Source organism: Streptopelia decaocto (assembly GCF_964273445.1).
Source record: "Streptopelia decaocto genome assembly, chromosome: 20".
Classification (NCBI taxonomy): domain Eukaryota; kingdom Metazoa; phylum Chordata; class Aves; order Columbiformes; family Columbidae; genus Streptopelia; species Streptopelia decaocto.
Window position 1 is genome coordinate 5528432 of NC_138675.1, and position 24827 is coordinate 5553258.

Below are 24827 nucleotides of genomic sequence, written 5' to 3' on the forward strand. Positions count from 1 at the left end.
TGTCTCTGAAACAAAGACAATACGTGGAACAAGTGGCAACAGAACATCAACAGCTCCCATCAGAACTAATCTGAGCTCAGTGATCAGCATTTCATAACCAAAAGGTGATTTGAATAGCGCAGCCTCGAATCACAGCTTCCTTCTCTCATATGCCGTAGCTCTGATTTTATTTGCAAATGACGGGATGCGCGCAGCAATATTTGTTTTAATATTAAAATAGTCCGAATATAATGGAACAAATGCTCAAGGTGTTTAAAAAAAAACTCCAGAGAAACTAAACAAAAAGTAAAACGCTCTTGAATGCCACAAAGCTCCATCTTATATCAGTTGTGGGTGATTCTCGTTTCTTCCTGTTACCTGTCTTCCCGTTTCCCTGTTCCTCCCATGATCCCCCATAAAAGAAGCATTTAATTCTGCAAGTTCTGAGACAGAAACATTTGTTCCTTTCACACAAACCCTCCCCAAAATTCCAGCCAGGCCCCAGTGTTGCTTCCAGTCCTACCAGTACAGGGAAGGACCACTGAGTCGTGATCTGTTGCCACAGTTTATCTTGTAATTTGGAAAGAAACCGAGCCTGTTATTTTGCACTTTATTATTACTATTATTATTATTATTACTACTACTGAAGAATCAGTCTCTGCCTCTATATTGTTCCCTTCTCACTCTCTCCCAGAATTAGGAACAGACTTTGTCACTTTGAAGGGCCGCGCTGTTCTCCACAATTAAGGATGCAGAAGTGATGTTAGAATCATAGAATCGTTTCAGTTGGGAGAGACCCTCAGGATCATCGAGTCCAACCATAACCTAACTCCAGCACTAAACCATGTCCCTAAGAACCTCATCTAAACGTCTCTTAAATGAGGTTCTTAAGGGTAATAATTCCTGATTGCTGGGTATGTTGTAAAGGCAGAGGCTGGAAGACCAGGGGTGTTTGGGGTGGTTGCACCAGTGGAGGTTCCTGAACAAACTATATCATGTTTGGGTGGGTGCTTAGGCCAACAACAGCAACAACAACAAATTAAACCATCTTTAGCTACATCATTATTTCAAGAAGCACTTAGGAAGTGTCTTATCTCCTGGGCTGGGCGCTGTAACACTGGGCTTGGGTGCCATGGGAGAGCAGCGCTGGCTTCTACCAGACATAAACTAACCTGAATTAATGGCTTTGTAGGCAGGGGGGCTCCCCCGCTGACGCAGATTTGTTGTTTCTGTTCCACGCTTATACTCCAAAGCTTTGCTTTTACTCTTTCTTTGCATATTTTTGCTGCAGCTTTTGAACCATTTGAGCACCTTCTGCTTCACTACGGGGTCACCGGCCGGGAACGGTGTCACTCGGGGTGCTGGGCGGGGGGTTCAGAGGAGGGTTTGGGGGTGTCCTGTACACTGGCACAGCCAGGGCTGCTCTGGCTCAGCGCCCACAGCCCCGGGGATGTTGTGGGAGAACGGGCTGCCTGGCACTCGGGGCACAGAAAGGGTTGCAGAGATAAGCTGCAGGTTAATGAGTTATAGAAGGGGCAAGAGATGACATAACCGACCGCAGCTAAGTGCATTGCTTAAGAGATTTATTTATTAGTCAGTCTGAATAAAGAGATGCTTTCTGTACTCTGAAACTCCCTCTTAGGTGGCGTCTTGTTGTTGTTTGTTGCCCTTTTATTTTGCAGTTTTTGAGGCTGCAATCTGCATTTTTTGTCGGTGATTCACGACGCTGTCACCCGATACTTCCTTGGGCTGCGGGTTCGCTCTTAACCGCCCAGCCCACCTCCCGGCCAGTTTAACATCGGGTTGTGCCTTTTCCACCCTGTGTCTAAGGATTTAATGCTGCAACAGAGGATGCGAGAATAAATCGGAGTGTCAGTCCTCTCTGAGCCGAGGCAGATAGTTTATTAGGGAAAAAGCAGCTTTCTGCCTGTTTCTGCATAGAGATGGTGTAGAAAGGTGTATTCTCCATGCCTAGCACCATCCTGGTGCTGATCATCTGCAGGGACTCGGTTTCCTTCAGGATGAGCCATTTGAGTCTCTGGATTTCTGAATTGAACCCTTTGGGCTTCTGTGCCTCACACTGGGAGAGCTGCAGGGCATTCCCCATCCTGTGGTGACAACATCCCTATCCGATATATCCTGGAAAAAAGAAAGGAAAGGGAAAAAAATAATCATTTCCACTAAATGCTTAGTTGGACTTGCGTGAAGTCGTGTTCTGCATGGGGAATTGGATAAGGTACAAACCAAAAACCCGGCCCTCAAACACTAACTTTTTTACAGCGTTCTTCTTTCATCATTTGCATCCTTTGGCTTCCATCTGTCATTTGTTTTGCTGCTTCTGCTTCCCCAAAGGTGCCTCATCTCAAAGGAATGAAATGTTTTGAGCTGATGCCCGGAGGCCCCGTGTTCATTTGTTTTATGGCCCTTTTCTCCAAGCTTATCCCTCCGGTTTGCTGCAAATAGAAATCCCTTTTTCATCTGGAGTAGCCGTTTGAATCAGCAACTTGAAAACATCACCATCAATCATGTTCATGTTCAGTCTGATTTTCAAGCGTCCAAGTGATTTAGAAGCTCAGGTTCTATTTGTAAAAGCGATCAAAGCCCATATGCCGGGTTTTAAGGCATTTCGGAGTTTACATCATTGATTTGAAGGAGGGTTCAGTTCCTAAACACACGCCATGATGATTTCATGCCCTAGGGCCGACATTCTAAGCTATGAACCTTTCCAGCATCTCCCAAAATCAGGGATGCTGTGAAAAAAGAGAATATAGGAGTCCCAAGATACATTTTTCACCATTACGGACTGAATTCAGGAAGTTTTTAACCCTTTCGGCAGCATGAAAAGAAAACGGAGCATAAATTGGTAATTTACGTAGTTTTTTTATTTTATAAACTGGTATTTTTCACTTTTCTTAAGGAATTAAAGTGCTGTAAGATACCATGTCATTGGGACAACAGGTTGAAAATGGGATTTCTTTACAGGTAACACACACAAGCTTTTTCACTGGATATGCAGTTATAAGTGCTGGATGAATAGGAAAATTAGAATACTTTTTAATATGCTGATAAACTGAGCTATTGGGCCAATTTCCTGACTTAGTGAAAATTATCAGCAATTGGTTAAAAAGAATAAGAGCCTAATGAGTTACAATTTATTGGTCCTACTTCCACACTTTGAAGAAAATGGGGAATCAGGTGAAGCGGTGAAAGAGAAATCTCCGTATTTCATGATGTTTTAATAATCCTGCAGCGTGACCCTTAAGGAAACGATTACAAATAAAACGTAATAATCCCAGGGCATTGCAAAGAGAAGAGCCAGAGAAAAATACAGTCCCCTTGGTGACCCCATTTACAGCTTCTGTGGCGATGGGAATTCTTCTCTCGGCAAACTCATTCATCAGCGGCATTATTGGTGATTTAGACGTTGCCATCAGCTCACGTACAGCAAAGCAAAATGTGCCTGACAAGTGGTAGATTCTGTGCTTGGAAGGGTCAGGTCGGCTGGTGCAATAAGCGATTGCAAACCAACAAAGCAGGGAAGTGGTCAGAGAGCCAGGGAAGGAACGACCAAAAGGACAGGGGGACCTTGGGGTGTCACCTGTTCCATCCCCTGCTCCCAAACACCAAATTCTGTGCAGCAAAGGGCAGGACCTCGGAACCTCTTTTGTAAATTGGGTACATGGACCAGGAGGATGTTTGTAAGCGCTAATAATGCTTACAATGCTGAATATCGTGAAATTATTGGAGCAAAACTGCCAGAATCTGATTTTATCTGCCTGGGTGGCAAATATTTAGTTTTCCTCCTACTCTTCATCCTTTTTATTGCAGTTATTTTGCAACACTCTGTCTCTTGACTCCAAATTTTAAAGCCTCTTGCGTTCAATCAATTCAATAGTTTCTGCCATTAGTCGCCCGTTTTCAAAAAGGAACCAGATGGGAGGAGCAGCAGCACAGAGCTTGTCTAACGAACCAAGCTCAGCAAGGCCAGGCCCAGGTTATCTGGGCACGGTTTTATTTGGGAATGACTCATCCTGGGACCTTCCCGCTTGGCCAACACCCTTTCCTACCAAGTGCTCTGGTGGGAGGGATGACTCAGGGTGTACTGGGTTCTGCTGGGAACGGTGCTGGGTGCCCTTTCTGCAGGGGCCACCTCGGAGGGTGCCAAGAGAGACGGCGACGTGCTCTGACTCGCTGGGTTTTTATAAGTGAGGTACCTTTGAGATGGAGGCGATTGCTTTGTTCGGAGTTGGAACGGAAACCAGGAAATTCAGAGTCAATTCAGAACGTTCTCCTGATCTGGACCTCCCAAATATCTGTTGAGTCACACCGAATTGTTAGCACTCCCACCAGGTTCAGTGGAAAAAGAATTAGATATATCTATTTATATACACACGTATATATAAGCTGCTGTGATGTATGTTTGTGTGGTAGAGGCTGTGAATTTAATGGTTTGTTTTAAAAGGGAGAAAAATAGATAAAAGTTGATCTCGTGGCTGATGTAAGGCTCAGCCCTTCTCCCCTCCTCCTCTCCCTGCCCAGTAATCACATTATTCACTGGGATGGAAAAAAGAGTCGGTGTTAATTTCCTCCGTGCCCACACCTTGCAACCCGGTGCAAGTCGCTGCCATTTCTGGTCCTTCTGAGACCAATTATTGCGGGTGAATCAGCCCCAGGGGTGGGACGTGGGCACTAGGCCGCTGGGCGGCTTTTGGAGACGGGCAAGACGCGAAAGTCTGCATGGAGGCTTTGTAAACTATGCAAAAATAAACTAGGCATGGCTTTAAAAAATGTCTAGAAAAGCAAAAGTGGCTGCCATGGAGAGAAAGAGAGAGATAGGATGTCACCGTGTCCTTCTCGCTGGTTTGGTCTGTCTTGTCTCTGAGCTTGGGCTCTGCTCGCACTGTCTGTGCTCTCTGTGTCTGTATCACAACTTCTTTTTTGAGGAAACGGCCCCCTTTTCAGCTTTGTTCATATAATTACAGTGCAGCGCAGGATAGAGTGGGAGAGAAAGGCCATAATTAGGATTTTTTTCCAAAAAAAACATTTCCTGTGCTGACTACTGATCTCCTACCAGTCCTGCCGTTTGCTGGCATGAGGTAATGCTAATATCTTCTTGTCCTTTGCATATATTTATACCGCACGAGGTAGTAATGTGACTTTGTGTAAGCCTGGCGTCTCCTTTGCAGTTGCATGCTTACCATCGCCCACGTCCTCGCCACCTGCGATTTGAATGAGTAATTCCTGACATTTGTTTTCAAGCAGGTGGCTCTGACACACCCTGACTCCAGCATTCAAATACAGGAGGAACATATATACATACAGGAAGGGACACGGACACCACCTCATCTCATGGAGCTGAACAGGAACATCGCTCCATCAGGTAAATGGGAAAATGACACGGCGTGAGCGTGTCTCATGTCCTGTAGACCGAAGGGATACGCGTCATTGAAAAGGTGGATTTCTCAAGAAAAAGCAGGTCTTCCCCAATCTCTTTTTTACATTAAAGGCAGATTCAGCTCAAAACTCACATCAGACTCCTGACAAACTCTAAGAAGTTTCGTCACTTGCCACAAAACAGCATCTGGGCTTGATGTTCTTGAACATTCATAACTTAAAGGCCCTGCCTGTGCCACCTGAATAGTAAAGGTGTTTGGTATTGGGTGAAGTCTTTGGTATTTGGCGTTGGGTGGGTTCTTTGGAGCAGTTTGGACACAGACCCTGCTGGGCACACAAGGGACCACGCTGCGAGGGAAAGCTGAGCCGTTCCGTACCACAGGACAGTCTCACGGCTCTGAGATGCTCTCAGGTTTAACAGATGTGCGTTTCTTAGAGCAAAATGCCACCCTGGAATACGGTGACCCACGCCCAACCCTTACAGAAATTGCTGCATACTCATAAAGTAATATCGTTTAGAGATTGGGCTACTCATTAAATCATCTGTGTTCTACAGATGCTCTTTGGTTCCTGTGTGTGTTACCCGTAAACTGATTTTTTAATACCTTTCTGCTACATGCCGTCCCATTTCTGTGTTGAAGACCATTTCAAAGGCCCTGTTCTATGTGCTGTTCTGGCTGCTCCCTTTCTACCTGCAAGACGCGGCTGTTCCATGGATCTTGTCTACTCATTGCCTACTCTATAGTTGGTGTGTCCCTGCTCTTAGTGTAATCTGGAGCTCGCATGCTTTCAGGAGTGAAAATTATGCCCATTGTTCTAGTTTTTGTGGGTGTTTGTGCAGTAATTCACTGACTTGATCTGCAGCAAACCTGTTTTTAACTGCAGATCTAACGTGGGAGATTGTTCAAAAGGTAAGGTGTGTCTGGCTGATTAGCCGAGTTGAAGTCACCTGACCCTGAACAAATAGTTCCTGACCTGAATTTTATGTTGGCTTTATTTACTTAATATAGAAACGTTGAAATTGGGCTGCAGTGAACTATATCTTTAACCATTTCCTTTCCTGTGTCGTTTTGTACTTTTGTAGAGGATCAAACTTAAGAGTCGGTGCTGGATCTAACTTGAGGGTCAGAGTTAAGCCCCGAATCACGCTGTGGATTGGGTGGTTTTGCTCTTAGGTCGTTTTCCCTCCGCGGAGTCATCAGCTTCCCAGGTGCAGGTTTTGGAGCAACAGGTACATCTAAAGCTGTTACAACATGCAATGGAAGTGTGATGGGAGGGGTGGAGGGAGGGAGAAACCTGCTCATGGAGGTGAACCGTGAACTGGTGATTCACAGGCCTGCGTGCCATTAATTCTGCATGACGAGCTGCGCTTTGGAGGTGACACTGAAGTGCTGACTCTCCCGTTCGTGCTCCCTCCTGGCACGAGCCGGTGGTGGAGTCAGGGCCGCGTTTGCACCGTCACGCGATGCCATTAGGGAAGAGCTCTGAACCGGCGAGCGTGTCTTAGAGTTGAAACCACCCCGGTATGGGCAGAGATGTCGTCAATGCTACTTGGTTGCCTGATAGGTTTCTGATTACGTATTAAGCAGGTCTAAAGGGAAAGGGAATAGTGTATGTCCTAATACAACGATATCGTTTGTGGGTGGGGAGAAGAAAACTGGATTAATGTTTAGAGGTTCTTTGCTGGAGTAACAGGTGGAAAAGTGGTGTTGTTGCTAATTCTTGGTAGGCAAATAGCGCATAAGCCATTCTTATGATCTTAGCTAACTGGCTTTTCTCTCAGTCTGCCTTTCTTTACCTATATTATGTGCCAATGTGTTTGGAAAGGTCAGTCAGTCATTCCAGCAAAATACCGTGGTATTCTCAGCTATTGCCTTTATTTAGACTGGTACTGGGGGTACGTCCACACAACCTTTTGCAGGTTCACAAGTCCTGGCCCTGTTGCAGCACTAGTTTAGTGCAGACCTTGACCAGATGACTTGGCCAGTCCGTGGTCTGGTACCAGCCTAACTACACTCACCCAGCAGCTCTGCTGAACTCATGTTCCGTTCCAGCAGCTCTGAGCACAAAGAACTGGTTCGTCAGCCACCAAAGCATCTTAAAATCTAAAACCTAGCACGAATCGGGGCTGCACGGCTTTGAAAGACAATGCGTCTGTTCAACTGCAGGAGAGGGCTTTGTGATTAGATTAGATTAGATTAGATCTTTTTCTGGGGTCTGTCTGTAAAACTTAAAATCTGGGGGCTGGTGGCATTTGCAAATTTGTGCTGCTAAAATAAGCACAATTGTGTTTTGTGAAATTGTGTGTTAAATGAGCTCTGCTGGATTGATCATCTCTAGGGCTATGGAATAACACAACAAGACAGTATTATTGCCACGGTCTTCGTTAGCATTGCATTCAGACCCTGCCATGTTCCGCAAGTGGATTCACTATCAGAGCTTCCCAGGGCAGCTCAAAACCTCCCTTCGCTTTAGAAACCCTCGTTTTAAGAACAAAGGTCTGTGTGAGGGTGAACTGTGAAGAGGGAAACAGCACAACATGAAACTGCAAAAGGAGAAACCTGTAGCAGGGCTGCTGTTGGGAGCCATTAACACGGTGCCATCCCCAGCGATGGGGTCCTGGCTCCATTTACCTGCCTGGAACACGGGAGCAGTTGCTGGGCCTGTCTGAATGTACCCGAGATTAACAGGGTAGGAAAACACCTGCTTCCACTTAACTGATCTGAAAGGAAATAAAGGGCAAGAAAAGCCATGGCCTGAACAACACAGGATTGGATGAAAACTAATATGTAGCTTCAGATTGGCGTTTGGCAGCCACAACCCTCAATTTAAAGCAGCTGAGGGCCCCAGCTCTTTAGATCTAAAATCTTGCTGCTATGAAGATGAAAGACTTTGTTCCTCCTCCCCCCCCTCTTTATTTTTTCCCTCTTTCTTTTCACTCCACTGTGTCCGAATGGGGAGGAGGCAGGTGGGAGGTCGGGCAAACCCAGATGCCAAACGGCTGCCCTTGAGCACAGGCAACTCCAGAAGGAAAAGGTGGAAACTTCCTGATCATTGTTTGGGAGCTCAGTGACCCCCTTTAATTTTACCCCTGAGGAAGATGGGGCTGGCTGGGGCCTGCTGGTGACCACAGAATGGGCTTCAGTTCCAATATGGAGTTGAAATTCTGGTGATAGGAAGGGGACGTGGTGTTTTGATTGACTTTAGGAGGGCTGTTGCTCAGCATCTCCGCGAGCAAGGTCTCAAGGAAGGCTTGTTAAACTGGATTCGCAAAACTCATGTGCCGAATCCATTTAAAAGGTGAGCAGAAAAGCTAGACCATCGTCATCTGAGGCTCGGTTTCATTGCCTCATTTTGAGCTGTGTTTCATTCAGAAACTGGACTTAGCATCATTTTCAATATGCTGTCATTAGGCTCTTTTTGTTCTGATTGAAGCAGAAACAGTTCTAGCTGTGAGCAGAGAAACACAACACTGCAAACCAGGCTCCTTCCAGGGTGTTGTGCATGGATTAATGGGCCAGCTGGTGGCGTCCCCTGGGGCTCTCTTCAATGCCATGTCGCTGTGGGGTTTGTGTGTCTAATATTTTACCTTTAGCTTGTTCGACAGCTTGTGCCCTATGCAAACATAACTTAAGACCGGCAGATTGGATGGCTGGCCTTAAGCTTGCAGATTTGCAAAGAGAGGGGCAAAGAGAAGGTAAAGCTTGCAAAATTCTAAAACTTTCTTTCGGTGTTCAAATAAACACAGATTAGTCCGACTTACCTGCTCACCGCTTGTGTCATGTGCGAAGCGGTAAAGAAACAGTGAAACGTACCTGTGACCTTACACACTAACACCGGCAAAACATGTTTTAGCTGGGGACTGATTGCGTGCAAACCATCCCTGCGGGTTATTGTACCGCTCCGAACGCCGCGAAGAGCAGGAGGCTTCTCCCCTCCTCCTCTGCTCGCTGAGCTTGTTAAGACATGGGAGGTTAGTCCTGCTCTGACTCCTGTTCCTGACCTGGCAGGTGCTGCCTTGAGCTGAACTTTGCTCTCGCAAACACAAGTTGGGTTTCACGTATCAGCCAACCCTTGAGTGGACTCGCCCATCTGCACAGGGTTTAGTCATCCTGGCAGCGGGTGCTGCTGCTGGGGTTGTCCCAGGTGCCGGCTTAAGGAGCGCGGGGTCTCGCTACACAAATAAACGAGGGCGAAGGATTCCGCACGTTTAATCTCACGCCTTTGACTCGATAGGTTGTGCAATGAGTTGCTGAGTGCGGGTAAGAAGATGAAAGAGGTTGAGGTGATGCAGGAAGCGATAGGATGGCTATAGCCCTGGGATGAAAGAAATGAACACCTTTATGGACCTGCACTGGTGTGACCCGCCTGCAGAGCCACCCCAGGAACAAAGAATTGTAATGCTGGGCCATTTGTAGCCTGTTCTGGAGAACTGCTCAATAGGAGCTTAGTTGAGCCGCCACGAAGAATGGCTGTGAAATTATTTGTTGATAGGAGATGTTTGTTTTCTACATTCGAACAGTGTGGCCAGCAGAGTTTGCATAATTTCTTTCTCTATCCATTCAAAAGCCACGAGCATTCTCCTAAAGCCACGTTCAGTGTTTTCTTTTGGTCATTTGTTTCCTACCAAAACGTTGGTGTCAGTGGCATCCTGTGGTGTGGTTATGTTAACTGGGACTGGGTTGGTTTGGCTTTTTGTCCTTCTTCACAGTTTGTCATCCCAGTTTTTAATTCAATGCCAGCCTGACCCCGATGTTTGTATTGTAAAAATAGAATAGTGGGTACTAGTCACTAAGTGACCCCTGACAAGGCATTTAACAACATTAGTTCTTCTAACCCAAGTCTGTTGTATATTTGTATATACATAGTGTTGTATATTTGTATATACTTAGTGCCATGATCTAGTCAATGGACTGGAGTTGGACCAAGGGTTGGACTTGATGCTCTCTGAGGTCTTTTCCAACCCAGTCGATTCTGTGATTCTTGGGTTAAATCCTGCAGTTTTTGCCCAACTGCCATTTGGAAAAGGTTTTTGTTTGCTTTAGCTTATCTGCGTTTACCTGAGGAAGGGTTATTAATGTGGCGATTTGGTGTTGATGGCCCAGATAGAGCTGAATTGTTTTGATAACCGCAAAAATGAACATTTCAGTCTTAAGTGTAGTAAGTCACATATTAAACTTTTCAAAGATGAAAAATACATAATAAGGTCTTCTCTGCTGTACTTCATGGAGCTTTATAAAGTGCGGAGCCAATGCCTTCAGCATAAATACATCATTGCACCAGGAGGTATTTCATGGTTTAGGCTTCTGCTGCGTTATATATAACACATGAAAAAAAAGCAGTTGATGACCAAATAGGTTAAAATCTCAAATAAACGTCCTAAGTATCCGGGTGGCCTGGCCTATTCTATATTGCAATACTGGCTGGTGTTGCAGCATACGCCAACAGATTGGTGCTGGTTTTATTCATTTGGGTGTTGAATCACTGTCAAGACACAGCGGGAAAGATCAATGAGAGCTCATCTTTTAGGAAACATAGGACACCGGCACCAGGATTTTACACCGACGCTGTGGCCGATGTCACTCCAGCATCACACAGAAACCCTGAATTTGGAAAGCTGTTTGTTAACTTGGGGGTACACAAATGCAGATTCGGTTATTTCAGGCATAAATTTCTCATCCCAGGGAATAATTTGTGTCTTGAAGCTACAGCTCTAGCAAGTTGGAGATGAAAAGGAAAGAACCAGCTTGCTCCGAAGCACAGCTGATGGTATAATTGAACTGCAAACTGTGTCATACCCCTGCAGGAGAAATCAGTCTGTTGCAACTAAAGGTTTCCAAGGTTTCTCTTCAGTTAGTTATGGGCATAAGTTGTGTCTGAGGGGAATTCTTCTGCCAGTTGGGCTAATTAACATGATAATTTGTTGTTTCATTAGCTGCATCTTTCATGGGAAATATGAGTGCGCTTCCTTCATAACAAGGAGAAAACATTTCACTTGTTTTTCCTTTTTCATGACACTGATTAGCATTTTCTGAAAACTTCCTTGAAGGGGGATGCAAACAGTATTTAGAAAGCCATGTTTCCAATTTTGCTGTCTTTTATTTTAAATGCTTTGTTCCTAAGCATGCTCAGAACTGAGCATCGCTCCTGTCTGAACCCCTTTCCACATCATGTCATTGAAGAGACTTCACTTATTGACACCCAAGAAGCATTTTGTGCAGGGAAAGAGGAGCATGGCTCATCATAGTAACTGATGTAGCCGCAATAAGGGACTTTTTTTCAGTCTTCCCAATGTCTGCATCAAAAATGGTATTTCTACCTGACTAATCTAGGGGTAAATACTGAAATATCTGGGCTGAAGTGTCCTGTAATCGTCGTAATCTCTATCATAGTGCCCGTGAATGGACGTAGGAATCCAGTTGTAGGCCTTTGCTCTTGTTAGCTTGTATATCAGGATACCTGAGTTCTGGCTGGACTTTTTATTCATTTATGAAACTATTTTGTGTGTCAAGACTGGATAATAAATCAGCTTTTGTGAATCTACCAACAAACCGTACGTGTGCCCTTCAGCAAGGCCTTGCCTCTGTGCTTTAGATTCTCACTGTAGATGTCGCATCTTTTGTTTGGAAAAGTGATCACTGACCCATCAATGTCCCTGCAGGTTGGATGACCTAGGAGAGTTCCATTTAAATAATCTTGAATTCAACAGGATTCACATTCAGGTTGGCTTTTAAAATATCAGCTTGGCCAGATGGTGGTTGCGGGATGGTGGGCAGGTGGAAATTGGTTTGCAATAGAAAAAGGCCTGGAGGTTGATTTTTAAAGCGAGAGAAGGGCGTCCCTTCATCCAGAACTCGCTCATGGATCTCCACTCTTACACAAACCTTACGCAGGAGCGTGAGAGGTTCTGTGGGACAAATCTGAACGCGCGCTGGGTAAATAATTCATTCTTTGTTAGAGCCGGGGGCCCGGCGAGCCCCTGGAGAGGCCCGTTCCCAATGAGCAGCGGTGGGTTCTGCCGCGGCCGCTCCCGAAAGCCGAGGACACACCTGTGAGGAGGTGAAGGGCAGGAGATTGGCTGGAGGTGAGGAATGCACCTGCGCGGGGAGGGGTGCCGGGCTACATGTAAGACGAGCCTTAGACACCCGCCGTCTCTTCTCAATTCCAGCTTAAACAAGCAACATCGCTCTGGGCTGCGAAGAAAACCACGCGCGCTTTAATCCTTTGCTTTCTTTTTATTTTTTTTTTTTCCCTAAAATTTTGGTTTTCTTTCAGTAACCTAACACCGTGGAGAAGTGTGTTGTTTTTTCAGGTACAGTTATATTTTTGCCTTCGTTTGTTTCGCTGCGAAAGCCTCTCGCTCCAAGTTCGTCTTTTCCAGGACGCAGAAAGATGGGAAGATGAAAACTCTTGTGCGCTCCGTCCTGACGATCGTTCCGTCCTTTTTGTTGCCGATGGCCTTGGTTTGGGAGAAGGTGGTTGTTCTTCCAGCACTGAAGTTGCTTGCGTGTGTGTGTATTCATGGTCCTGGTAAGCCATAGCGTCCAGGTACTGTGGTAAAAAGTGATTTAATTAGTGTGAAGAATGACTTCTTTAATGCCTTTTGTAACTTCTTCATCAATATTCCCCTCCTAACTTAACTTTCTATAGGACTCTGTCCTCTTTTCTCTTCCTCCTCCTTTCCCCAGGTAGATTAAAGAGGGTTTTGTTGTACGTATCAGGTTTTGTCTGCTCGGAGTTATGGGGGAAGGGAGAACAGCACATGAATTCAAACGTTCATTTTACAACCAGCCAAACCAGTCAGGGCAGGTAGAAGCAGAACCAAGACGGTGAATAGGAGGGAGCCAGTGGGGGAAAGCGAGTTTCACCGAGATGTCACGGGGAGCTTGGAGGAAGAAAAAAGGCGCCTTTGGAAAAGGTTTGTGGTGCCTCAAAAATAAAAGAAATACGAAATTTAAGAGAGCTCTCTCAAAAGAGAATCCTTGCACTTCAAAGAGGGTCCAGCTTCGGTCCTAACAGCAGAGCCTTTTTCTAAACGCAAGTATGTTATTGTCTCCTTTTCCGTTCCTGCGTAATGATCGCCATTTTTCAATTAGTTTTTAAATTAACTGGCATTTTAATGCATTTTATTGCAAGATGCCTAATCCTCTAGTTTTAGTTTCTCTGCTGCTTTGGAGCCAAGATCGATTCCTCAGATAGGGCCCTGGCAGTGAAGGGAACAGATTTAGACCTATTCAACCACTTTTGTTTAAACTAAGTATAAGCCAAGGGAAGATCTTTTTCTGCTTCACTCCTCGGCTTCCGCTCACGGCGTGGAGGAGCCATTTTGGGTTCGCTTTGTTTATTCTTTTCTTACCCGAGGCTTTTTGCGTGTGTGTGTGCATGACAAAATGAGGATAATTAAGCCTTCTCCCCAGTCTCGTGCTCGTTGTGGTGCGGAGCTCCCCGTGCCAGCCCCGACCGGCCTCTACTTGTGCCGACTGGTCGGACACCAAAGAGACAGAAGACAAAACAAAGCGGTTTACTTCATTTTTAATGTGTTTTTTTTGAAGTGCGAAGTCTAGTTGTGGGTTGGAAGCGACAGCCGAGCCGCTTTCTCAGACTGGAAGATCGAGGTAGCTAAAAAAGCCCCTTGTTGTGTTCTCTAATGTTGGCGGCTGGGAGGTGATGCCGTTGATGTGCTAATTGGGGATGAGCGTGAGAGGTGTTTTGTGAGCCAGGTTTTGTACCCAGGTGGAGGAAAAGGCATCAGGTGGCTTTGTAGGCACTGAGGGAGTCAGCAGAAAATGTTTGCTCGCTCCTTCCCTCCACCCCTTCAGGAAAACAACCTTCTAGAAAGTTCTGCCAGGCGCAAAGCTCGAAATAATCGCAGCTTTCAGCCGAAATCTTTGCAGAACATCTAACTTTTCAGAAACAAGGAGGCAGAGCTTGTCCTGGTCTAAATGCTGTTGGATTTATTTCGTTTCAAGAAGGTCTTTAATAGCTCTTTTCTGAAAATAAAATTGCCAGGGATGCGTGAAATATTGCAAGTTTATTTACCCCCTCAGGTTAATTGCTGATATTTCCTTCTTGTAATTGCAAGCATCTAAGTTCAGCTGACAACTTTTTAATTGAAACAAATAAGTTTTAAAGATGATTTTGCTTTATTCTAGACTGCTTTGTAACAGAAGGTTAGTTTGTGCTTGCTTGAATCTCAGAGAGCAGCATTAACAAAACCCAGTGTTGTGCTGTCTGGGTGACACACCAGAACACTTAAGCCAGATAAAAGGTTTTATTGGCAGAACTAAACATTTACTTTTGACTTTTTAAGTTCAGGAATGGTCTTGGTCTTTTAAAACTTATGTTGATACCTTTTTTAATTCGAACTTCTTTTGCAGCTTGGCAATGTGAGTGTGGTTAGTGTCGAGACTTCAGAAAGCACCTTTGCTTTGCGGGTGTCCAAATTGCTCTCGAAATCAATTAATTTAACTGCTGAATCATTGTTATAAATTGTTACTGAATGAGAATTTGGGTGGCTAAAAGGACACCGGTATAAGGGCCACTAAATTCAGGCAACCAAAATGCTACAGAACTGTAGAAAACTGTATAAATGCCAGATATAGTGATGCTGTTTGGTGTTTCAAATGGAGCAGGGGCTAAATTCTTCCACTGGTTTTACTGGGCAGGTCTGGAGCCTGACCCTGTTTTAAACACAATGAAATGTCCATGCAGTGAGTGAGTGTGAGTCCTGGTGGCACCGTTTTCCTGCTATGTATGGCTGTGTAAATACTGAGTATTAGTTCTTTCTATTAGAAAAATAAGAAAAATGCTCCTGGAAACAATGCTTTTAATTGAATCAGACTCAAAATGAATGAAAGGACACCTTAAAATATACCCCAGTTAATTATAGTGTTTGAAAAGTGTTTCAACATGATATTCTGAAAACTGTGATGGTTGTGACTGTAGGAAATAGGGTTTTCTTGGTGTCCTTAGTCTGAAACCCATGGAGGAAGGCTGAAGCGATAATTTTCTGCATTTCTACTGAAAAAGTCCATAATGAGATTTAAAATTACAAAAATTCACACTGGGCATAGAACGTAAGTGCAATCAGATGTTCATTGATAGACATTTTGTTTGCAAAACAAGTTAATTAGAATGTTCTCACTGTGTTTTGGGCAGGGGGAAGTGGATCGACGAAATGACATTTTACAGTTGGGATGCACATTTCGCTTTAATTAGTTTTTTGTTTAATGGATCTGTCATTGAAGTCAAACAAATCAGTTTTAGGGCCTTTGGTTTAATCTCAGGTTGTGGCAGAAGTAATCACGAATCAATAAGCAGCCTGAACTCGCCAACAGAACTTCGTTTGCATCGATGCTTTTAAGCTTTCAAATAAGCCTGGCCTTTCAAACCCCAGGTCCAGCTTTTATCTGATGAAGCTCCAAGATACAAAGGCTTGAGTTTCACGTCCTTTGTTCTTTTTCCCCGCCGTTGACTATTGATTAAGGCTCAGCCCTACGGGTTAACTAAGGAGTTATTTTTTTCCCCCATTCTTTTCCAGACCTGCAGCTACCTGGGTAAAAAAATGGGCATTTCTGGAGTCCCACTTGCAGGAGAATTGATCCCAAATTGCTTTAAGGTTGCTGGGACTTTGTCCTTGCACTTGAGAGGGGACAGGAGGAGGCTCATAAGGAAGTAGAAGAGGGGAGGAGGAAGGAAGGTAATATAGGTATAAAGCTAATTACTAGTGCTGTTAAAACAAAAAAGTGGGGGTGGGGTTCATTTAAGTTCCTTGTTTTCCACTCCTCTTCAGTCATTCTTTCCTTTTTTCTCAAGGCCCGAACATCGGTAATAATGGTGATGATTAACTAAATGAAGTCGGTAACCTGGGTGACCATGAGGGTGGTTTTATATTTCATGGGTACCGACCAGCCAGAGAAAACTCAACACTGAGGGCTGGGGAGACGAGTCAGGGTGCTTGGGGGGTTTTGGTGGTCGATTTGGGGTTTTATTTGCATTGTGTGTTTTATTTTGCGTTTTGTGCCATGAGGTCTCACAACGGTAAGGCTATAACCACCCTCTTCCATGTTTCCCTTCTTCTCCTGCCTCTTTCACTCCTTTTCCTCTTGACTTGCCACTTTTGAAAGATTCTGGGGGTGATGAAGTGCAGGTCCCCTTTTTACAGGCCTACCTGTGAAATACTCCTTGGGGAGAAGGAGGTGAAAGGAAGGGTTTATTTCTCAATATATTACCTATGTGCTGGATTAATTGTCTTGGAGATGTATTTTTTAATGTAACTTAGGCTTGTCCTGCTTCTGCCATAACAACTCAGTGTTATTCTCTCCAGACAAAGCATTTAATTGCTTTTAATTGTGTGCTATCGCCACACTTGTCTTGTGTGTATTAAAAGCAAGTGCCATCTCCTACGGAACCAGAAATTATCCTCAATCTCAGGCCTCCATATTTCACTGGCAATGGCAATGGTAATGTAAGCAGCACGATGGTTGGATACTTTGCTTTTTTATTGTTATTTTTCCTCTCTTTTTTTGGGGGGTAAATACTAATTATTCATGTGCTTGCTAGGTATTAAATAAGCCTTACTCAAACCAGACGTAATAAATGCACCGAAATTGTTTATTAGCCCAATGGGCAATAAGCATGCAATCGGTTTCTACCAAACTATTTCTATTTGCTGAACAAACATGCGGGATTTAGTATTAAAAAAGCAAAAGATTTAGAATGACTATTGGGGTGTGAAATGAGGATTCATCGGGGAAATGTGTGTGTTAAAAGTCAGTTCTTCCGTTTGACTCATCTTCATGCAGGTTGAGCTGGTTAATAGGGTCCATAATTAATGTTTCTGGCGTGCTGTGTGTTTCGGGGGGTTTTGTGCCTTGGGTCTGTCACTGCAATGGCAGGTGGCTACGGTGGGTTGATTATCTGGTTGTGTCTTTGTCTCTGAGTGACCTTCTCAGGGAACACCAAGCAAAACCTTCCTCCCTTTATGAAATTCTTGGCAGCTCCTGTAGTAAAGAATTGGGGCAATTCTTTCTCATGAGATCAAGGTTTGGTGTTGGTCTTTTACCTGCCAATATAAAGACAAAATTGCCACGTTTTTGTGTGTAGTGCAAGTCTCCCCTGAATTCATTACCTGTAGTTGACTTCTGAAGCTTCTTGGTTTATATATAAAGTATCTCCTATGGTCCTAAGGGAAAAAGAAGTTAAAGAGCTGTGGGACTGTACAGACAATGACAAAAAGGCTCTTTTCTTTCTCATTTACTGAGAGCACTTAGGCAAACCAAGCAGATTATTATTATTATTGGAATGGAATAGCTTTAGAAGAGTTCCAGAAATAGCCCCATGGAGGCCTTAGGTCTTCTTGGAAATTATTGTACAGTTTTTTGACTGTTATGATGTTAGATTCTTTTGTGTGGTTCGATATAGTCCGGGGGGTTTTGGAGGTTTTGTGGTTTGTTTCGGGGTTTTTATTTATTTGGTTTTGGTTTATTTTTTCTGGCAAAAGACACAATTTCATGGCCCAGCGCTGATGGGTGGGCCCCGAGCCATGCAAAGTCTTGAAAAGAACATTCAGCGGCCATTGTCAGGTTCAATAATGATTAACACAGCAGCAAGGTAGGGTCGTGTACTAGAACTGCATTATGCAGCTAAGAAATATGTGCTTTTGTAACCGCTGTGGCATGTTACTGTTTCCCAGCTTAGAAATGAAACCTTCACAAAGCCAGGGGGGGTTCTTTGGTTGGCTTTGGTGTTGTTTGGTGTGTTTTTTGTTTGTTTTGTTGATGTTTTGTTGGGTTTTAGCTCCACATGCAGGTTCTCCTGGTTGACTAAGTCTTCTGGCTTTTCTAGAAGTCAGTCCAGGGTATGCTAACCATACTCTCTCAACACACTGTAAACCAGTAAATAAATCTGTATTGTCACTGCAGACAGATTTGGAGGATGTTTCCAAGGCCATGGTCAATGCCAGGCCTTTCGGGAGCCCTGATGCACCAGAATTTTGGAGGATGGTTCTGTCGAGGGTTGAGATGTGGAGGAAGGACTGTGTAATATTAGAGTATTGTCTTCTCGTGGTCGTACCTGTGAGTCAAACCCTGCCCTTGGTAGATCCACCTCCCATGGTGACTTGGTTTTGTATCCTCACCAGCTGTGGGGATGGAATCGGCCCAACCATCATCACCCACATTAAATACTCTGATTTCTGGTGTGGAGATTGCAGGTGTTTTCCTGTTCCTATAAGGAGATGTAAGAAATTGAATAATACACTGAGGCCTTTCACCTTTCTGCAGTGAATTTAATACAGCCTGGTACTTTTTTCCCCCCTTTCTCTTGGCGTGTGTGAAGGGAATTGGTTGATCCAATTTCATTTCTTTCAGAGCAGGTGTGTTTGTAGCCACACACCCCTCATAGATTCCTCAGCCTTTTGTTCGCGATCACAAAAGGCAAGTTAAGGAATGAATGAGCTTTAAATGAAGCCGGACAATGGTGTTCTCGTTGGGGGAATTGCCTGAACGCACAGCTGAGGGTTTGTGGGTAGTGCTGGTGGAAAATGACCATTGTCCCCTTCATGTACCTTGTGGCTTTTTGGTGCTGAACCCACATAACATACTCACCTTGCTTTATGGAAGAAACTTGGACCTTTCAAGCAGGATTAGTAGGAGGAAGGGCATTTCTAGTGAGAGCTCAAGCTTAGAGCCAATTTGACCTCAACATCTTTTTTATTCTGTCACAAAATGTGTCAAAGTCAGGAGGGTAAACGACTTCTTAAAAGGCCCTAAAGAAATTCCTCCTTTCTTAACCCTTTTGACTTTCCTTTTCACCTACACCTGTTGTAGAAAGAACCAATGCTTTCCTTTCCTATTGTAATATCTCTTTATTTTAGGTGTTCTCCACTTCTGGCGAACAGGAGGGATATGGGAGGTGGTATAATACTGTTCCTTAGGTACCGCTGCACCGCTTTTGTGCATTCTGGACACAGAAAGAGGTCTCCTGTTGAATCTCTTGGCAAGATTTGGATTTTATACCTTTCAAGTGTTAGTTTGTGGCATTTATGTACATGTTTTTTGGCTCGAATGTGCATCTAGGGCAGTGCAACAGCTCTGAAATTGTTGAAAGGTGCCAATAGTAAGAAAGTGGTGCAGGGGAAGATGCGCTGCTTGATGCCTTAGGGGAATTATTTGTTAGCTTAAGGTATTTTTCTAGGAGAGTTTTTCTCTCATGCTTGTAAAATCAGGAGGTGTCACCTTCTAGCTGGGCCACAGATGGAAACACTTTGCATCAGGCTGAAATATCCCTGCACCATTGGAAACCAGCAGGATGATGCCAATGATGTTGGGTCAGTTCCCAGTGCATCAGAAATTAAATGGCAATCACATTGAATCGCCCTTATGGCATCTTTGGGATGGCCTTAGAAATACTGAGTCAAAGGAAATGTAGCTTGTAAACTAAAGCTGTGCTTGTAAGTCTGGTGTTTCTGGCCTGGGATTCTGCACTTTTCTATCTATCAATGGTCTAGTTCCATTTGTTTTAGGTCTGACCCGGGTAATTTTTCAGGACTTTGTTGCTTCCTCCTCTCCATATGAATAGCGTTTGATAATTGTTGATAATTTTCCTACTCTAGACAGTCGGTTTTTCTAGCTTGTGGTGTATCTGCTGTTTGTAAACCATGATTCTGAGATGCCATTACCATCTTACTGGGCAGCATTGGATGTTTTCTGTCTTTCTAATACTGCCTGGTAATGATGATTATGGTGTTTCGTGTACAACGTGGGAAAGTTCAACAGCGAATTTGGGAGCAGAGGGCAGTGGCCAGTAGAGAAATCCATGCTTGATTGTCCAATCTCCCCAAGCATAAGTATATTTAAATTAAATGGCTTGGGTTCCAGAATAAAGGGTAAAAGCAAACACAAGAAAATCTTGTCCTTATTCTAGAATGATAAAATAAAGTGAGCCTGTAAATAGAAAGTGGTGCAAATTGTGGAACAGAGAACATTTGATGCTTCAACAATAGAATACATTCAAATGAAACTGCTAAGCTTTGTAGCAGTAAGATGAATGTAGGTATTTTCTTCAAACGCATTCTTTTTCTTTATTTTTAAACAATGGTAACTTCCCTGAGAATGGAAGTAAACACTTTATTGAAATGGAACATTTGAGTTTTCTTGTGCATAATTTTATCTCAAAATCAAGATACTTTTTCATCTAAATATAATATAAGAACTAGGCTGCTGAAATCAAGAGTGGGTTTGCTCTCTCAGCTTTGCTCTTGTTCTTACTCTTTCCTTTCCACAGTGGTTCTTCCGGACTTCTCCAGGAGAAGGTTCTCATAGCAAAACCATCTATTTTCCAACTTTGAACTCTTATATAATGTATAAATTATTTTCCCCATCATTTTTTACATCAATTTGTCACTTTTTTGGGGGGAACAGAGAGAACGAAACTTAACTCCCATTTGCTTTGATTGTTTTCTTTATTTTAGTGGGCTAATATTATGATACATTTTAAAATACAATGGGCTTGTTCCTTATTCTATTCTATGAGGTTCCTTTCCCTAAATCAATTATACGACTTAAAGTCAGTGTGAAAGAACCAGCTCAGTCTGATGGGACTTAGTGGAGGGGAGAATGTTGCCTTCAATGGTTCGTGGAGGCTTTTTGTTCTTTACTGATAATTAAAACAGGACGGGAAGTTACACTCCAGTTATCTGATATTTAGGGAACTGTAAATGATTATTTCTGAAGGGCTGTCACTGAGAAGGGGTGTTGTTGCTGCTAAATGTCTTTATCTGACACATGGCAGGTGTTTCACCGCACCTGCCAGGTGTTAAGCACCAAAATGCAACAATATCCTGCTCCCTATCCCCCAGGATCTCTCACTGATATTAATATACGGGGGGTTTAATTATTGCACGGAGAACGTTGGTTGTTTCCTTGAACCCTGTTCTGAACTGTTCAGTGAATGATTCATTGAAGTGCAGCTTGGATGAAATATATTCCTTTATGGTTTAGTTTGATAGGAAGGTTGTGTATATACCATGTGAAATACTGTGCTGGATCCACAAAGACTTAGGAGTATCTTATGGCCGTAATAAATATTACATGCCGTATAACGTTACCCACACGGTATAGCTTGGATCAGAGCTCTCTGCAACCCTCACACAGTGAGAGGCCCCAAGACCTGAGACCAAAAATAAGGGGTGAGGGAAGGGAAATGGGAAGGTCAGAAATCTGGGGTCCCCCTTAGGGTGGCACCGAGCTCTGGGACAAGGAAACGCTCAAGGTTGAGAAGCGGGTGCTGGATTTTCACCTTCTCTGTTGCGTGATGTTCTACAGCAACCTTCCCCTTCTTCTGAAAAATAAAAAAGGCAGAAAACAAAGCCAACTACCTTAACAGCTTTATAATGATATACTCACCATGCTTCATTACATTGCTGCCTAACAACTGTACACCAAAGTCTCCTGCCACTGTCACTTGTATTTAAGACTCCCATTTGTCCGCATCCCTTAAACTAAAGCCAATGCAATAAAGTATTTGTTGTAAAAACAACTAACTGTGTTACATGTTAGGCTATCTTTGTCGCTTTTTTGTGCCCTTAGTGCTGTTTTCTTTATATACCACTTTTTAGTATGTGTTTTCAACTGGTTGGAAAGGCTTGAATCAGTTGGTATTTTTGTGAGGAAGCCGAGAAACTAAATGCAAGAAATCTTACTGATTTTACATCATGTTTAAATAGAACTTTTAACCTTATGTTTCTATTTTAGATCTTTATGAAATCAACTTTTTATCCTATCTCCATCTCCTGAAACCCACCATGATTTTCAAGCTACCATTTAATATCAAATGTCTTCCTTCTGCCCATAGCACATTTGGTAAATGATTTACACGTAGCGATGTGAGATAATCCTTCTAAAACCATTTCTGTTAGTTTTTATGGAACACTGACATCCTGAAGAATGTGGAATCATTAATAAGATGCTTCACTTCTCCAACTGCTGGACAGACCGTGGTCCTCTGTGGGCATCTTACTAGACAGTGCTGGATTTTTTGGATCTACTCTAACACTGTCTGGTAACGATGTTTAAAGGGTGAACCAAACACCACCATGCATCGGGAGGAGCTCACCCAGAAAGACATTGTACCACAATTTAGGCCAAAGTGGAGCATTTGGACGAAAGGGTAAGGATGCTGGCTGTCATATTCACAAGTATTTTTAGATATAGTAAAGACCTATAATTATAAATACTTCCAGGTTGCTGGAAACGGCTCTGATAGGTGCTACCCAACCTTGATCTTGCTGTGGAGGTGAGACAGGACCAACTCTGCCATACAATGTGCATTTTTTCCCAGCTCCGAACATGGGTTAGAGCTGGGATGTATTTGCGTGACACGTTTCTTGTCCAGGAGGGTGACATTTTCGACTGTAGGTCACCATGCTTGGCTGTGAAACGTGGTTGGGGCAGGATACTGGTTGGAAAGGTCATTCTTCCCACTTACAGTTCAATTAAACCTCCATGGTTGAACGGCTTATGAACTTCCAACCTTATACCCTGCCCTGTTAGAGGCTCATAGAACAGGTGGGTTAATCACTCTGATCATTCCATTAAGAAACAAAGGAATTTAACCCAGGCAAGGAACAGCTACTGCATGCTCTACCCAACCCAGTGGAGGAACATGAAGAGCCACCACCGCACAATAATTCATTTTAACTGTGTAGCTACTCACCTAGAAGGACATTGTTGCATCGAGCATGAGGTTCTGATGAGAAGCTGGGACTCCTTAAGGAAATAAGTACTTCTCTCAAATGATACAGGAGTCAGATTTAAACAAGTTTCCTGGCGTGGCAGAGGAACAAGTGCTTGAGATCCCATCCTGCAAGGGGATTCTCTCCTGGCCCATCATTTCAGCCAGATAGTCCGGCTCCATCTGCTTCGGTAAAAAAGCACAAGTTTCAACACTGCTAGTGGTGATATTGCTGGCTGCATTAAAGATTTTATTCTGTGAGCAGATTCTGGGATCTCTCACATACCTAAAATAAAGCATCTATTTGCAGGCCAAATTTGCAGACTAAATTAGGTGTGATTCTTGCCCTCCTCTAGTGATATTTAATGCCTCCTGCCTGAACTGCACGTACAGACTTTGCTTGCCCTGCAGCTCCTTGGCAGATAAATCCAAGTCAGTATTTTGCAGACAACCTGCAGTGGATAATAATTCATATCAGCTCCCATTAACAGTCCAAGCTGAGATTCATCCTTACACAAGGAGCGTCCATACTGCCTGCACTTCTGAAAGACCATAGAATTTTAGCGCTCTTTGGGATCTAATGAGGTGGAATGGTGCACAGACCTTGTACTGATGCTTCGCTGTTGTACCCATCGGTTTTCAGCTCCTTTCTGGGGGAAATATTAATATAAGGCAACATTACACGTGCACACTCTGACCACACACTGCTCGCCCCACATCTCTCAATCGATTCCAAGTATTGATTTGTGTTTGAAACACAGCGCCAGAACATTTTCCTCATCCTCAACTTAGTGCTAATCCCCTCGCTCACTCCAAACTAGAGCTGGAACAGCAACACGAGCAAATTCTGCATTTATCACTGGAGATCTCCAAATGCTTTTTTCAGCCCTTTGCAGTAAACCGGGATTATGATTCCTTACCAAAACTACTAGGTCATAGAGGAACTGTAGGAAAAATGAATCATTTAGTATATAACTTAAATTTGTTTCCACTCTAATGCGGACAGCTTGAAAGGAGCTTGAACCTGAACAACTCCCAGGAAAACAGGAGAGAGAAGGAAGAAGCAGAGAAGCGTTCTTTGGTGATTAGCGTCTGTGTTAATCAGTAACTGATTCACCAGGGATTGAGGAAATGGTGTGAAATGTGAGTGACTCTGCAAATTGGCTTTTAACGAGCGTTTAAATAAGATGAATTGGAGCGCACACCTACCTCCCATCTATCTGCTCTTAAAACAAAGTGTGGGTCCTAATCTTGGATGGAGTAGAGTAAATTAAAAATAAAAGATAATTCTAATTGGACACCCAGAGCAGGCACGGGAACGTCACCTTAAAAATATTACAAGAAATGGAGAGCAGGGATGATGTGGCTTAGGAAAACGTCCGATCAGTCTTGTCTCACAGTTAGTCATGAGAGCCAGGGGCAACCCAGAAAAACCCCCTTCTGCCTCAATATTTTGTCTCCCTCCCCTTCTCCCGCTGATTTCCATCTCTCTTAAATCAGTTCCACGGGAGAGCGATTCCCCAGGCAGTTCTGATCCTGAGGTGGTTTCAGAGCCGGCTGAGCTCTGGGCTGCATCAGACTTAATTCTACACAAGTTGTCTCATGGAGAGGAGTTTAATACTGATAAGGGGACAACGTTCGGGGCGCAGCCTCGCTGTGCTGCTATTGCCGGGGCCATTTCACAGCAAGAGGGGATCGGGGCACAGAGCTGGTGGTACTGG